The sequence below is a fragment of the Maniola hyperantus genome, chromosome 14 (assembly GCF_902806685.2).
Source record: "Maniola hyperantus chromosome 14, iAphHyp1.2, whole genome shotgun sequence".
Lineage (NCBI taxonomy): Eukaryota > Metazoa > Arthropoda > Insecta > Lepidoptera > Nymphalidae > Maniola > Maniola hyperantus.
The window spans coordinates 4,578,515-4,592,078 of NC_048549.1; the positions used below are offsets into that span (position 1 = coordinate 4,578,515).

The 13,564-nt window shown below is 39.4% G+C and overlaps 1 protein-coding gene across 1 annotated transcript in view; it reads left to right on the forward strand.

The window, feature by feature from the left end:
- The window catches only part of Hexo2 (Hexosaminidase 2), a 44,565-nt gene extending 34,717 nt beyond the window's left edge, over positions 1-9,848 (forward strand). Inside the window, exon 11 of the transcript XR_011237518.1 lies at positions 9,839-9,848. The gene's annotated coding sequence lies outside the window, so the exon portion shown is untranslated. The remainder of the gene's footprint in view (positions 1-9,838) is intronic.
- The last annotated feature ends 3,716 nt before the right edge of the window (positions 9,849-13,564 follow it).

Genomic DNA, 13,564 nt, shown 5'->3' on the forward strand with positions numbered 1-13,564 from the left:
CTCTGTGTACACTGGTATCCGTTAAGAATAAAAGGCGTTGACTTTGACTATGAAACGTTTCAATTAGATGTCTATAATGTGGTTGTACATATTACATGCTTAGTAAGTCAATCTTCTTGAGTGTTTTCTATTATAGATTATTTAAGCAAGTATAATGACTCGTAGGCGAGTTGCTGAATGTTGTCAAAGGAACGAAACAAACGAGTTCGCTAAGTGGGTTGCAGATAACGGAAGCTGCGATTACGAAGAGCAAATGAATGTTACTGCCCGCACCCCTCACCCCTTCGACAGGGGTGACAAATCGTTGAGACGAAACGGTTACTTTTGGTTTAATTCGTTGTATAATCTTAGAGCTCTTACCAGAATATCTTCAAGTGTTGATATACTTATTAATAGTTAGGTGGATCTGTCAATTGCGAACCAGAGCTGCTGAATTTGATTCCGTAGAGTGTGTCTAGGGTGTGTGTAGGATGGTGTAGGTTTATAGGTAAAACGACTCCGTTTTCTTAGTTACAAAATTATGGTGATCATTATCCATACTAATATTATAAATACGAAAGTGTGTCTGTCTGTCAACAGTTCAACCGATTTTGACGAAATTTGTTAAGAGATATCTTACATCCCGGAAGGACATAAGCTACTTTTCATCCAGGTAAATCAAAGAGTTCCCACGGGATTTAAAAAAACCTTAATTCACGCGGACGGATCCTGGGCGCCATCTAGTTAGTTAGTGTCATAAAAGGAACCTGCTATCAATATTTCAAGTTTCTAACGCCAGCGCTTTAGTTAGTGCGTTATATAAGTTAGTCAGTCAGGGCAATTCGTTTTACCCGACTGCGACGAATGTGTCCGTTTCTATTTCCGCTCGTAAGTCGTAACTACACAACGGCTCAATCGATTTTGATATAATTGCTACGACATTAGATTCGTCTTGATGGCGCGAGTGTTATGGGTAGATACATAAAATTCTTAAAAATCAAAATGGCGGATTTTATGCGCTCTAATATTTGGGCTGAAAAAGATGCAGTGCACACCGCAGTTGGGGTTATTTTAATCACTTGTTTAAGCATCTTAACAGAACTCTTGTTCCTGTCGTAACGAAAATATATAATGCAAAATTAATTAAGGGTAACCCAACGGCAGCCCTGCAAGGCGGGCGGCGCGCCCACCGCAGCGGCGCTAAACGAGTTTCCGCAAACATTTTAATGAATAACACCTCCCCCCTTCGCAACCCACTGCCCCCTCTTCCCCGTACCCCCCACCACAGCCTGCAATGCGCTAATTAAACATTCGAGCCATATTGTTTCAGATACGATGCTGGATTTCGTTGCCTTACGGATAATGCACTGATTAAATTTGGGCTTAATTAAACATGGGCTAAAGTAATGAGAAAAATAATTAAAATACATCTAAATAAAAGTCTGTTTTAATTTTGTTTCAATTTCTTCTTAAACAATACAGTCTTCAGTCTTTGCAGCGGAAAGGTGCCATAAGTGCCAGGTGGAGTTACCACTTCACTATTTTATCACGTACCTATACGCGTTTTGCTTGAGGTGTTCACTTTGTTGGACATCTCTAGCAAAACTGCCTCAATCTGATGACCAGTTATATAAGTCCCGCAAATTCCTATTGCGCTGGAACCATGTCTCATTAACATCGAAATGACGTCATATTGACGTCAGCCGAAATAAAAATATACCTAACATCAGCTCAAACTTCAGTCTAGTGCTGACGTCACTAAAGTGGCGGCCACACGCTTTAGCAATTTGCAGGACTTATACTAAATTGGCTTTCCACCTGCGTTTATAAATATATAATTTGTATAATGCATCATGTAAATATATAAAAGGAAAAAGTGACTGACTGATCCATCAACGCTACACCTTAAACTACTGGACGGATCGGGCTGTTTGGCATGCAGATACTTAGCTATTATGACGTATCACGTAGGCATCTGCTAAGAAATGATTTTTGAAAATTCAACCCCTAAGGGGGTGAAATAGGGGTTTGAAATATGTGTAGTCCACGCGGACGAAGTCGCAAGCATAAGCTAGTCTAAATATATTTAAAAACAAAAACAAATTTATCTATTTTATGTAGACCAGGCGATACGGCTGGGACTCTACAACCGCTTCGGAAAGAAGATTTTATTGAGAAGAGGCGGCAAGAAACTCGGCAGCATAAAATAGTTAATTATCATAATTATGCTCTCGGGAATCTTCAAGAAGTCTTCTCGTACAAAATTCCTCGTTTATAGCGAGTAATTATTCAAAAATATACCTGTGAGAACGATATTCATGGAACCTAAAATGTGAATATCACGGGTTTTCTCGAGAAAAGTATTTTCGTCAATAATATCACTATAATCATTAGAAGTAGGTAATTCATATGGTATAAGTAGATCAGGGACACCAGTAAAATTTTTGAAATAACTTGTAGCTCAAAATCTAGAAGTATATATGGAAAACTGCAAATATTACGTCGCACATTCCAGCTTTATGCTATATGCATTTTTGGAGTTTATTCTTACTTGTTATAGCAGAATACTGTACAAATCGAATTTTTGTTCAGGCTCCAGCGACACCCTCTGTTACAATTGACACTTACAGCGATCACGCACTCATCCGATCCGAATCCGTGAAAATACGGATATAAAAAATATCTACGACATTAGCTTCCATACAAACAAAAAGGAACGTATTTTCTCGGACTCGGATCGGATGAGTGGGTAATCGCCGTTAAGGGTCAAATTTGTACCACAACTTTGGATGTTGATTAAATTCATATTTATATTGTATCTATATAATTTTTAGGGTTCCGTGCCTCAAAAGGAAAAAGGAACCCTTATAGGATCACTTCGTTGTCTGTCTATCTGTCTGTCTGTCTGTCTGTCGTATCTGTCAAGAAAACCTATCGGGTACTTCCCGTGGATCAGAATCAAGAAATTTGGCGGGTAGGTATATAGGTATTATAGCACAAGTAAATAGAAAAATGCGAAAATCGTGAATTTGTGGTTACATCACAAAAAAAATTAAGATAAGTAAGTCTTAATAAATCAAAGTCAGATAACTGTACCAAGTGGGGTATCATAATATGAAAAGGCTTTACCTGTACATTCTTAAATATTTTATTTGTTTTTATGCATAATAGTTTTTGATTTATCGTGCAAAATGTCGAAAAAAATACCCAAGTACGACACACTTGGTGCGCGAGTAGACTCGCACTTGGTCGGTTTTATGACACATATGAAACACACTTCAAGGAAATTTCTAAATAATTTTTAAATACATATCAAAAATTGCAGAACCGGCAGAATTCGGCAATAGGTGTCATCATCAGCAGATAGGTATGGTAACCAAACAAAACAGCTACTAACCCCTCTTTAAATTTTGTATAAAAACGAGGGTAGATACATCTATTCTATAATGTTCAAGTGACAGTGTCATTAACCCAGACACAATCGCGAGTAGCATTTGCGTAGTTGGAAAATGAAAGCTGTGCCGTCGGTATGTCGGGCAGCTCAATTAGTTAATTAATCTTTTTTTCCGCGTTAAAATAGCATTTATAAGCGAGACGCAAACCAGTGGGAACTACCTCCCCTGTTACTTTACATAGGGTTGTCACTCTACAAAATTTCTATAATATATTGCGAATGCCTAATCCCTATTAATTTTCCTACTATAATGTAAATAATGTTATGAATGCGAAAGTGTGTTTTGTTTGTTGGCTAGTTCTTCATTCACGTTACACCAGAACTATTCAAAAATAGCTATAGGTAATTTCCTGGACCAGCTAACAGTGTTTAGTTATTCGCTGCAGAGCGGACACACAATGGCGCCGGGAGCATTGCTCGTGGACCAGAGAGCGACGCGGCTTGCCAGCAACTAGCTGCTAATCAACTCGCGTACCCATCTGTTAATGAAGTAACCATGATTAATAAGAAATGGAGAGCATGCAGTGCGAACCCTATCGTGCATCAGCTAACAGTGTTTAGTTATTCGCTGCAGAGCGGACAGACAATGGCGCCGGGAGCGTTGCTCGTGGACCAGAGAGCGACGCGGCTTGCCGGCAACTAGCTGCTAATCAACTCGCGTACCCATCTGTTAATGAAGTAACCATGATTAATAAGAAATGGAGAGCATGCAGTGCGAACCCTATCGTGCATCAGCTAACAGTGTTTAGTTATTCGCTGCAGAGCGAACAGACAATGGCGCCGGGAGCGTTGCTCGTGGACCAGAGAGCGACGCGGCTTGCCGGCAACTAGCTGCTAATCAACTCGCGTACCCATCTGTTAATGAAGTGACCATGATTAATAAGAAATGGAGAGCATGCAGTGCGAACACTATCGTGCATGAGCTAACAGTGTTTAGTTATTCGCTGCAGAGCGGACAGACAATGGCGCCGGGAGCGTTGCTCGTGGACCAGAGAGCGACGCGGCTTGCCGGCAACTAGCTGCTAATCTCGCGTACCCATCTGTTAATGAAGTAATCATGATTAATAAGAAATGGAGAGCATGCAGTGCGAACCCTATCGTGCATGAGCTAACAGTGTTTAGTTATTCGCTGCAGAGCGGACAGACAATGGCGCCGGGAGCGTTGCTCGTGGACCAGAGAGCGACGCGGCTTGCCGGCAACTAGCTGCTAATCAACTCGCGTACCCATCTGTTAATGAAGTGACCATGATTAATAAGAAATGGAGAGCATGCAGTGCGAACCCTATCGTGCATCAGCTAACAGTGTTTAGTTATTCGCTGCAGAGCGGACAGACAATGGCGCCGGGAGCGTTGCTCGTGGACCAGAGAGCGACGCGGCTTGCAGGCAACTAGCTGCTAATCTCGCGTACCCATCTGTTAATGAAGTAATCATGATTAATAAGAAATGGAGAGCATGCAGTGCGAACCCTATCGTGCATGAGCTAACAGTGTTTAGTTATTCGCTGCAGAGCGGACAGACAATGGCGCCGGGAGCGTTGCTCGTGGACCAGAGAGCGACGCGGCTTGCCGGCAACTAGCTGCTAATCAACTCGCGTACCCATCTGTTAATGAAGTGACCATGATTAATAAGAAATGGAGAGCATGCAGTGCGAACCCTATCGTGCATCAGCTAACAGTGTTTAGTTATTCGCTGCAGAGCGGACAGACAATGGCGCCGGGAGCGTTGCTCGTGGACCAGAGAGCGACGCGGCTTGCCGGCAACTAGCTGCTAATCAACTCGCGTACCCATCTGTTAATCAGTGTTTGCATTCCATTCTAAACTTCCTATAACTAGTAGTTTTCATTGATTAAGTAAATCGAAGTGGTTCATTTGCTTATTTCTCATGTTACCGGAAATTTAAATAGCTCAGTGATTCTATAGAATACCTAGTCATTCCATGAAATCGGGCTCGTTTTGGCAAAGTATAAAATGTACAGTCTATCCTTGAATATTTCATACATTTCCTAGGTTGTATACAACTCCTAGGCACTCTATAATACAATTCCAATATGTTCACTATCGCCCCCCGAATGACTCAATCCAAGCATTGATGTAGCTCGTGAGTGTCTGAGCTTTCTTATGAGGCCCATAGTCAGCGACCATGTTGATATTTAAATGTACTTAGACCATGTGGTAGGACTGGTAGGTATTACACAATCATGAAGAAAACAAACGTTTCACTTTCCAACGAAAATAAAACTTCTTTGAGCTCTTCAGCAACAAAGCGCCTCGTACATAAAGATGGCGTTCATTAATCAAAATATGTTATGTATGATAGAATCAAAAGGCTCGTAATCGTAGGGACGCGTCGCTTCCTTTGTCCGAACTCATTCGTTTTGTTTTAACACCCCCTTTAGCGTTCATACGCCCATGTGTATACCTCCTTCAAGCTTCTTGGGCTTTGAGCACACGATAAGTTATACTTTATTGTTATTTTCACTACCTACCTACAGAGAACATGAATTATGATCTGCCAGTCACTGCCTCACAAATGACTACTCTCAAAGTTGATTAATTTAGCGATTAGCGAGCCAAGCGATTTAGCGTTCCGGTACGACACCGTGTAGAAAACTAGAAACCATAGACATAGCAGTCAAAGGTTAGCTTGTAAATGTAATAAATAGAATAAAATAAAATAATTGTCTGTTTTATTAATCTTAAAAAAAATTAAACTTGCGTAAAAATTATAATAAGTATGTAAGTAAAAGTTTTTTTTACGAAGGTTTTTGTAATGTACCTACCAAAATAATTAAACCTTTAGCTACCTACTCTTAAAAACAAAATACTTACCTATCCAAAACAACGACATATTCCATATAAGTTGAAGTAAGTTCAATTAACCACTTTTCATCTCCATTTTTGAATAAAGCAGTGTCGTAAAACATAGCAACTTAGGTACAAAAGAAACATAAGTATTCGAAGAATTGATAGACCTCCCAAGGTACTGGAATAGTGATTTCGCATGGGAAAACACAGTGTTGGCAGATCCCCCCACTAGGTGTACATTTTCGACATCAAATGAGTCGCGTCAGCAGTTCCCTACATCTAACTAACTGTAGATAAGTATCTATCGATTGATGACAAGTGACGACGAGGACGACGAGAAAAAACAGCCGAGGTGTTGCCGGATAACCCCTTAAATTGCATTTTTGAATATTGAATGTCCTGGAATTAAAAAAAAAATTACTTAAGTAATAGATAAATGAATTTCGCTCGTGTACTCATCGCTTACGACGTCTCCGCTTGATATATTTATGATTAAGCAACGCTTCCAAAGCGACATTGTCTTTGCGAGGCCCCTCTGTGGCGCCCCATCCGTCTTGCTCTCGCGCCACTTCCCCCTTTCTTTGCAGGCACGAGATTTTTTTAATTATGACGTTGGGCCTTTTTGTCTCAACTATAACAAAGAGAACTGCTGGATTTTTGCTTACGGAAAACCTTGGTACAAGGTTTGATTTCGTTGGCGTATAACTTTAAATGCTGTTATTAAATTACATTGGACGAGTAATTTAAATAATGCACGGCGCAATGCTACAACAAATGAATGACAAGTGTGTTAGAAGAGCTATTTTACGAGGTAGGTACGTACTAAAAAAGTTTAAGACTGATCTTACCCTTTTTATAAAATTCATTATTAACTAGATGATGCCCGACTTCTTCCGCGTGGATTTAGGTTTTTGAAAATCCTGTAGGAATTCTTTAATTTTCCGGGATAAAAAGTAGCGTATGTCCTTCCCCGGGATGCAAGCTATCTCTGTACCAAATTTCATCAAAATCGGTTGAACGGTTCAGCCGTGAAAAGCTAGCAGACAGACCCCCCCCCCCCCCCCCCCCCACTAGGTGGACCATGGTGTCCAGCAGTGGACGTCTATCGGTCGATGATGATGATGTGTTTCTCTAGAGAAGTCAAATCTAGTTGTTCTACTATCTATAAGTTATTGTACTTATTACGATTTAGCTCTACTATGAGCTTTGTGAAGGTTACTCTAGCTAGTGCCGGCGTATACACTAGCTACTATACACTATCGAAATCTAATCAATTTGCGATATTACGCTAGCCACAGCAGCATATTACTTTAATACTAACCACTTTACTAAAGTTACGCACGGTAGAATTACTACACAAACAGAAATATATATATATATATCTAGCTATTTTTTCACCTTTCTTTTTAAATTATAATCCTTCATTTTATTTTGACCTTTTCCATTTTTTGGTAAATTCATTTCTTAATAATCTATGTGCGTGTATGATCGTAGTTGCATCTAAAAAGTTCGACATTATAACAACATTGGTAAGAAAACCTAGAGATAGCCTAGTAGTACGACGTCCAGCCGGGACATTCGGGAGGTCGGTTGGTTCATACCTCTATCTTTTCGGAGTTATGTGCGTTTTAAGAAATTTAATATTCGGAAAACATCGCGAGGAAACCTGCACGCCTCCATTATGTTCTCAAAGGTGTGTGAAGTCCGCCAATCCAGACTTGGCCAGCGTGGTGGACTATGGCGAAATCCTTCTCATACTGAGAGGGGACCCGTGCTCTGTAGTGAGCCGGCTATGTTCCGGCCGGTTGATCATGATGATGATGATGAAGGTAAGAAATGATTACTTGATATCTACAAACTTTAAATAACATGACGTAATAGGTAGCTCTTTGAAAAAAGAATCGATTAACTTTTTGCAGGCTCTTGTCACGAGAATCTGCTGTCCGAGCCCGAACCGGTGCGGCGGTAGTAGAGTTAGAGACCTGCCATGAGCACATAACACTACTCCGCCTGGACAGAGGTAAACTTAGGAAGGTGGTGGGACTCATAACAGGGCATAGCCCACTAAACAAACACCTTTTCGTTATAGGTGTCACTGACAGTCCTCTGTGCAGGGCCTGCATGGAGGTCGATGAAACACCGACGCACGTGCTCCTGGAGTGCACGGGTGTAGCAGATCACCGCGAGCGCCATTTAGGTTCCCCGACCTCACTCCATGAAGCCCTCGGCAACCTGGACGGTCTATTTGGCTTCTGGAGCGAGCTTGGATGGCTGGAGTGAAGACTTCGGCGGGGAGGGGCGATGCACGCACAACAGACGGAAACGTTTAAGTGCGGAAACCAGCCCAGAATGAAGAAAGAAAGAAAGAGCACATAATATTATGAAGTAAATATGTAATTAGAAGTTAATTAAAAAGAATATTCATTCAACGAAACTTGGTTACACATAACTTTCATGGAGTCCTGACTCCTGGCCCCTAAACTAAGTAAGCAAGGTGCCTTCTCAAACATAGTAGTAGGTAGTAATTAGAATAATTTAATAAGTAGTTTGATAAATGGTACCTATACCTATCGATTAACTGACAATTCTAAAAATAAAGGGAAATAAGACAGAGGTACCCATGTACGTAAATAATAATGAAAATAAAGAAAAACCCCGCAATGAAGCTACCGGCGGGCGTTGCTGACGGAAGTTTTGATTATGTAGAGGAATTAATTTTCAGGCGCGACGAAACTGTACTCTGTAGTGCAGGGAGGGGAGGGGAAAATAGGGGTAAGGGAGGGGGTGAAACAAAACTACGTCCGCACCTGCACAACCTGCGCAAGCAAAATCTGTTTTCGAATTCCCGTCAAAGAATAAATTAGTTCACGGGTAGGGAAGGGGTAAGATGGCAGCTTTGCCGTTTTCATTTTGGTGTTGCGAGTTTCTTATTAAACTAGGACTTATGGTACAGTGATATTATTTTTCCTTTACTTTGTAAGTACTTAAGGAAAGTTGAAATACCTACCCTTAATTCCTGACAAACCTAAGTACTTATCTATTCGTAGTGCGTAGAGTAGAGTCCTAAATATACATGTTTTTACTTACTTCAATCTATTTGAGAAAGCTGTGGGCTTCTTCTTTCCTCCTGGGTTTCTTTTCTGCATTTAGAAGTAGCCGTCCACGTCGGTTTAGTAGTAACCTATAAGTACTTAGTTTTAAATCCATCATTATTTATTAAAATACAGTATTTTACTATTCACTTCTAGATATTCATCCAAATAAACAAGCATACGGGTTGACTACATACAACCCGTGCGGTACGAAAATATTTTTTTTTTTTCGTAAAATTAAGCCCATGAGTGTTGTAACTTGTCACCCAGCTAATATAAGAAATCTAGTCGTTATTTTAATACGATTGATGTAAATACCTATCATAACATAACAATATGACTTATACCTAATTAATTACCGGATTAATGGACGGAATGATAAGCAACATACTAAACCTTAGTGGTTTTTTTGTTGTGTTAAAAGTATTTGTAAAATGTTCAATATTTGATAGTTAATAAAAAAAAAAAAAAAAAAAAACCTAACTCATTCCGAAAAAACTAATCATGAATAATCCAGCCCAATAAACCCATCATTATTACAAAAACGCACCCCCAAAACCCAAATCAAAACCCATCGATCTCAAACAAACGTCAATTTTCCAATGTGATTAAAACTAACACACCGCCCCTATAATATCCGATTAATAGCTCTGCCGGTTGGTTCCGTACATGGAGGAGAGAAAAAGAGTGCAATCACATTAGCGGGTGAACCCTAAAATTTTAATCTGCGGCACAATGGGAGCAATCGCTGATTGCAGTCGGTGCGCATATGCATACTCTTTGGGGATCGCTTAGCTTACACTGCGGGCGCGAAAAATTGAACACTTTTTGTTTTTACGTATCTGAACTGTTAGTATAAATACTAGTATTCGTTATTTTAATCATAAAATAATTACATAAATTTCCGCTAATTTTGCCGGCGCGTGTACTTACCTAAGTATTACTTACTAACATTAAAAATAGGATAAATAAAAAAACCGTAGGATAACTTTTATGAATATCTCATGAACCGTGATAGTTAAACAATTGAAAATTTCACAGATGATATTATATTTCTGTTGCCGCTATAAGGACAAATACTAACAAACAGAATAAAATAAATATTTAAGGGGACTCCGATACAACAAACGAGATTTTTTCCTCGTTTTTGTAGATAATGGTACAGAACGCTTCGTACGCGAGTCCGACTCGCACTTGGCCGGTTTTTTATTTCTATAGAGGATTATGAAAATTATAAAAGGAATTTCAGAAGATCTACCCGAACGAAACCGACGGGTCAGCTAATTGATATTTTAAAGGTGTACCCAAAATAAATGGCCGGCAGTGTAAAAGGCGCATAGAAGGCGAGGGAGGAATTGTTTTCGTATTAATAGGATGTTGAGAGGTGCTCAAAGCAAGCAGCCCCGCGCCCTCCGCCCCTCACGAGCCAACATGCTGTTTATGGCCATTTAATCATGTCGCATCGCTATACAAATCATATTTTTACACAACTTGTCATAACCAATACTAAGTAGAGTAGTTAATTTTGCTTACTTTATTTTTAGGGTTCCGTACTTCAAAAGGAAAAACGGAACCCTTATAGGATCACTTTGTTGTCTGTCTGTCTGTCGAGAAACCTATAGGGTACTTCCCGTTGACCTGGAATCATGAAATTTGGCAAGAAGGTCTTATAACAAAAAAGGGAAAAATCTGAAAACCGTGAATTTATGGTCACATCATAAAAAAAAATTAAATGTGTTCATGAACAAATGTTGCTATTTTCAACTTTCAAATTAAGATAATTATACCAAGTGGGATATCATATGAAAGGGCTTTACTAATTGTACGTTCTAAAACAGATTTTTATTTATTTTTAGGCATAATATTTATTGATTTATCGTGCAAAATGTACGATAAAAAACGATTGTAGTACGGAACCCTCAGTGCGCGAGTCTGACTCGCACTTGGCCGGTTTACTACGCAATTTTGGTAGGTATATGGAATTCAAAAATAAAGTATATTCCCGGCATTTACAATAATATTATTTCATCAAGAATTTTTTTTTTTTTATAGATATAGCGAGCAAGCGAGCAGGCGGGTCACCTGATGTTAAGTGAACAGTGAACAGTTCCTGAATCTCTATGGTTTAGGATCATCAGGTTTGAGGAGTTTGGACTTGGAGTGTAGTCATGAACTCATAAAGCCATTGCTTGATACCTAAAATATTAATTCAGCATCAGAAATTCTCGAATCCCCACGGCTTAGGAGTTCAGTACCTTGCAACATCAGGATAGACGAGTTGGCGCCCGAAGTTCAATAATGTAGTCTATGCTGGTACCTAAAATAATATTGCATCATCCGCAGTTCCCGATTCACTATAGTTTAGTAGTGTTGTATCCTGCGTCATCAGGGTTGAGGGGTTGGGACTTACACAAGAGTAGGTACACTTAGAGTACAAGCATGAAGTCGTTGCTTGGTATCTACAGTATTAATTCACTATGAATACTTTCTGACACTTGATATCTTAGTCGGACCGTAACACTGCAGCATCAGGATTAAGGGATTGGATTCAGAAACTTTTATGGGACTACCACGTAAACTTCTGCTGTTAATTAAAATATTTGCAAATCGGCAAAAAAAAAATAAAAAAACAATGAACTTTGGTTGCACTTTTATAAACATAGACTATTCAGTAACTTTTACAAGAAACATTTCGAGTTCCTATATACCTTAGAGAAGCTTACAGATATACTAAGTACAAAATAAGTCTAAAATAGATATCTACCAATCCTTACAATAATGAACAAAACATCCCCAGCAAAACTTTTCACTAGTAATTTGAATTTCCATTTTTCAATGGCGGAGAGATGATTGAATACACAAATTAATTGCACGGCGCGCATTGTCGGCTATCGGCTCGCAAAGTTGATTAAAATGCCCGCCCCCGCCTGGCGCACCCCGCGCGCTCCACAACTCATTCCCATTAATTAAACTGATTTGTTTATCGTTCCACCTATTGTTCGAGATTATTCAAGAAAAACATTTCACTACAGATGGTGTCCGGAAAAAACTGGCTAAGTGCGAGTAAGACTCGATCGCGCTCCGCGTTTTCCGTACCTTGGGGATACGTGTAATTATTTTCTTGATTTCATTGTCTCCAACTGTAAATATAAGGGTTCCTTTTGAGGTACGAAACATAGCGCTGAAAAAATAGAAGTAGATACATGTCCGGGATCGAACCCCCGACCTCCCAATAGAAAGCGGACGCTATCACGACCACGATCGACGACGACGATCTTCGTTACCGCACGAACCAGCGTCCTAGCATATCTAGTTAATTTAAATACAAATAGGTACAGTACGCGGCTGAAAGTAATATCTTTAGAAGAAGATAGCAAATTTGTAGAGCACTGTCTCTGTCGTTGAGGCCGATAAAACGTCATATAGGTATGAGTGACAGAGTCAACGCTCTACAAAGCCGAAATGTCATAGGTCGATATACATTACTTTCGGCCGCGTGCTGTACTCGTAGAAGATACCTACTTAAGTACTTAGTTATAGAAAGTATGTACCTACCTAATACGATATCATAATATTATTGTAAGGATTGAAAAGAATAACGTTCCACCTTTCAGCGTTCCCTTACACAAAAGTGCGCTAAAGCAGATTATCAATAAACATTAATGCGAACATCTCATTTCAAATAAAATCTCTTGGGAATATCACTTGATTTTCATTCGGCTCACATTTTGCGAGGCATTCATTCAATATTTCGGTATAAAATAAATGTATTCAATATTCGATATTAATGTATTCAGCGGCGCCGGGCCGCAATTTTCATTTTGTAATTTTTACCGAATGCGCATTCGTACCGGGGCTGTCAACATTTGAAAGGACCTAAAGGTATTTTATAATCAACATTGTTTGTTTAATATCATCAAGGGCCTTTGTATAATGTAAAAGAAATGAAATTCCAAGTTTGAATTTTAAGACAAGACAATCTACTTAGTTAAAAAAACATCTCCGAATTCGACTCAGGATTTTCGACGTTTCCCAACAACCTAAGCTAACTTTTAAAAGGACGGTTTAATATTTAACTTGCCTTGTTTGTGTCTTGTGTGGGTCAAATCTAGTAGGTAATTAAAATGTTACCCCTTTCCTATTGACCGGTTGATCTAAAATACACACCTTTCGCACATGAGTAGATAGTTTATATATCTACTCCTGTGCCTTTAGTTCTAATGACAATATAAT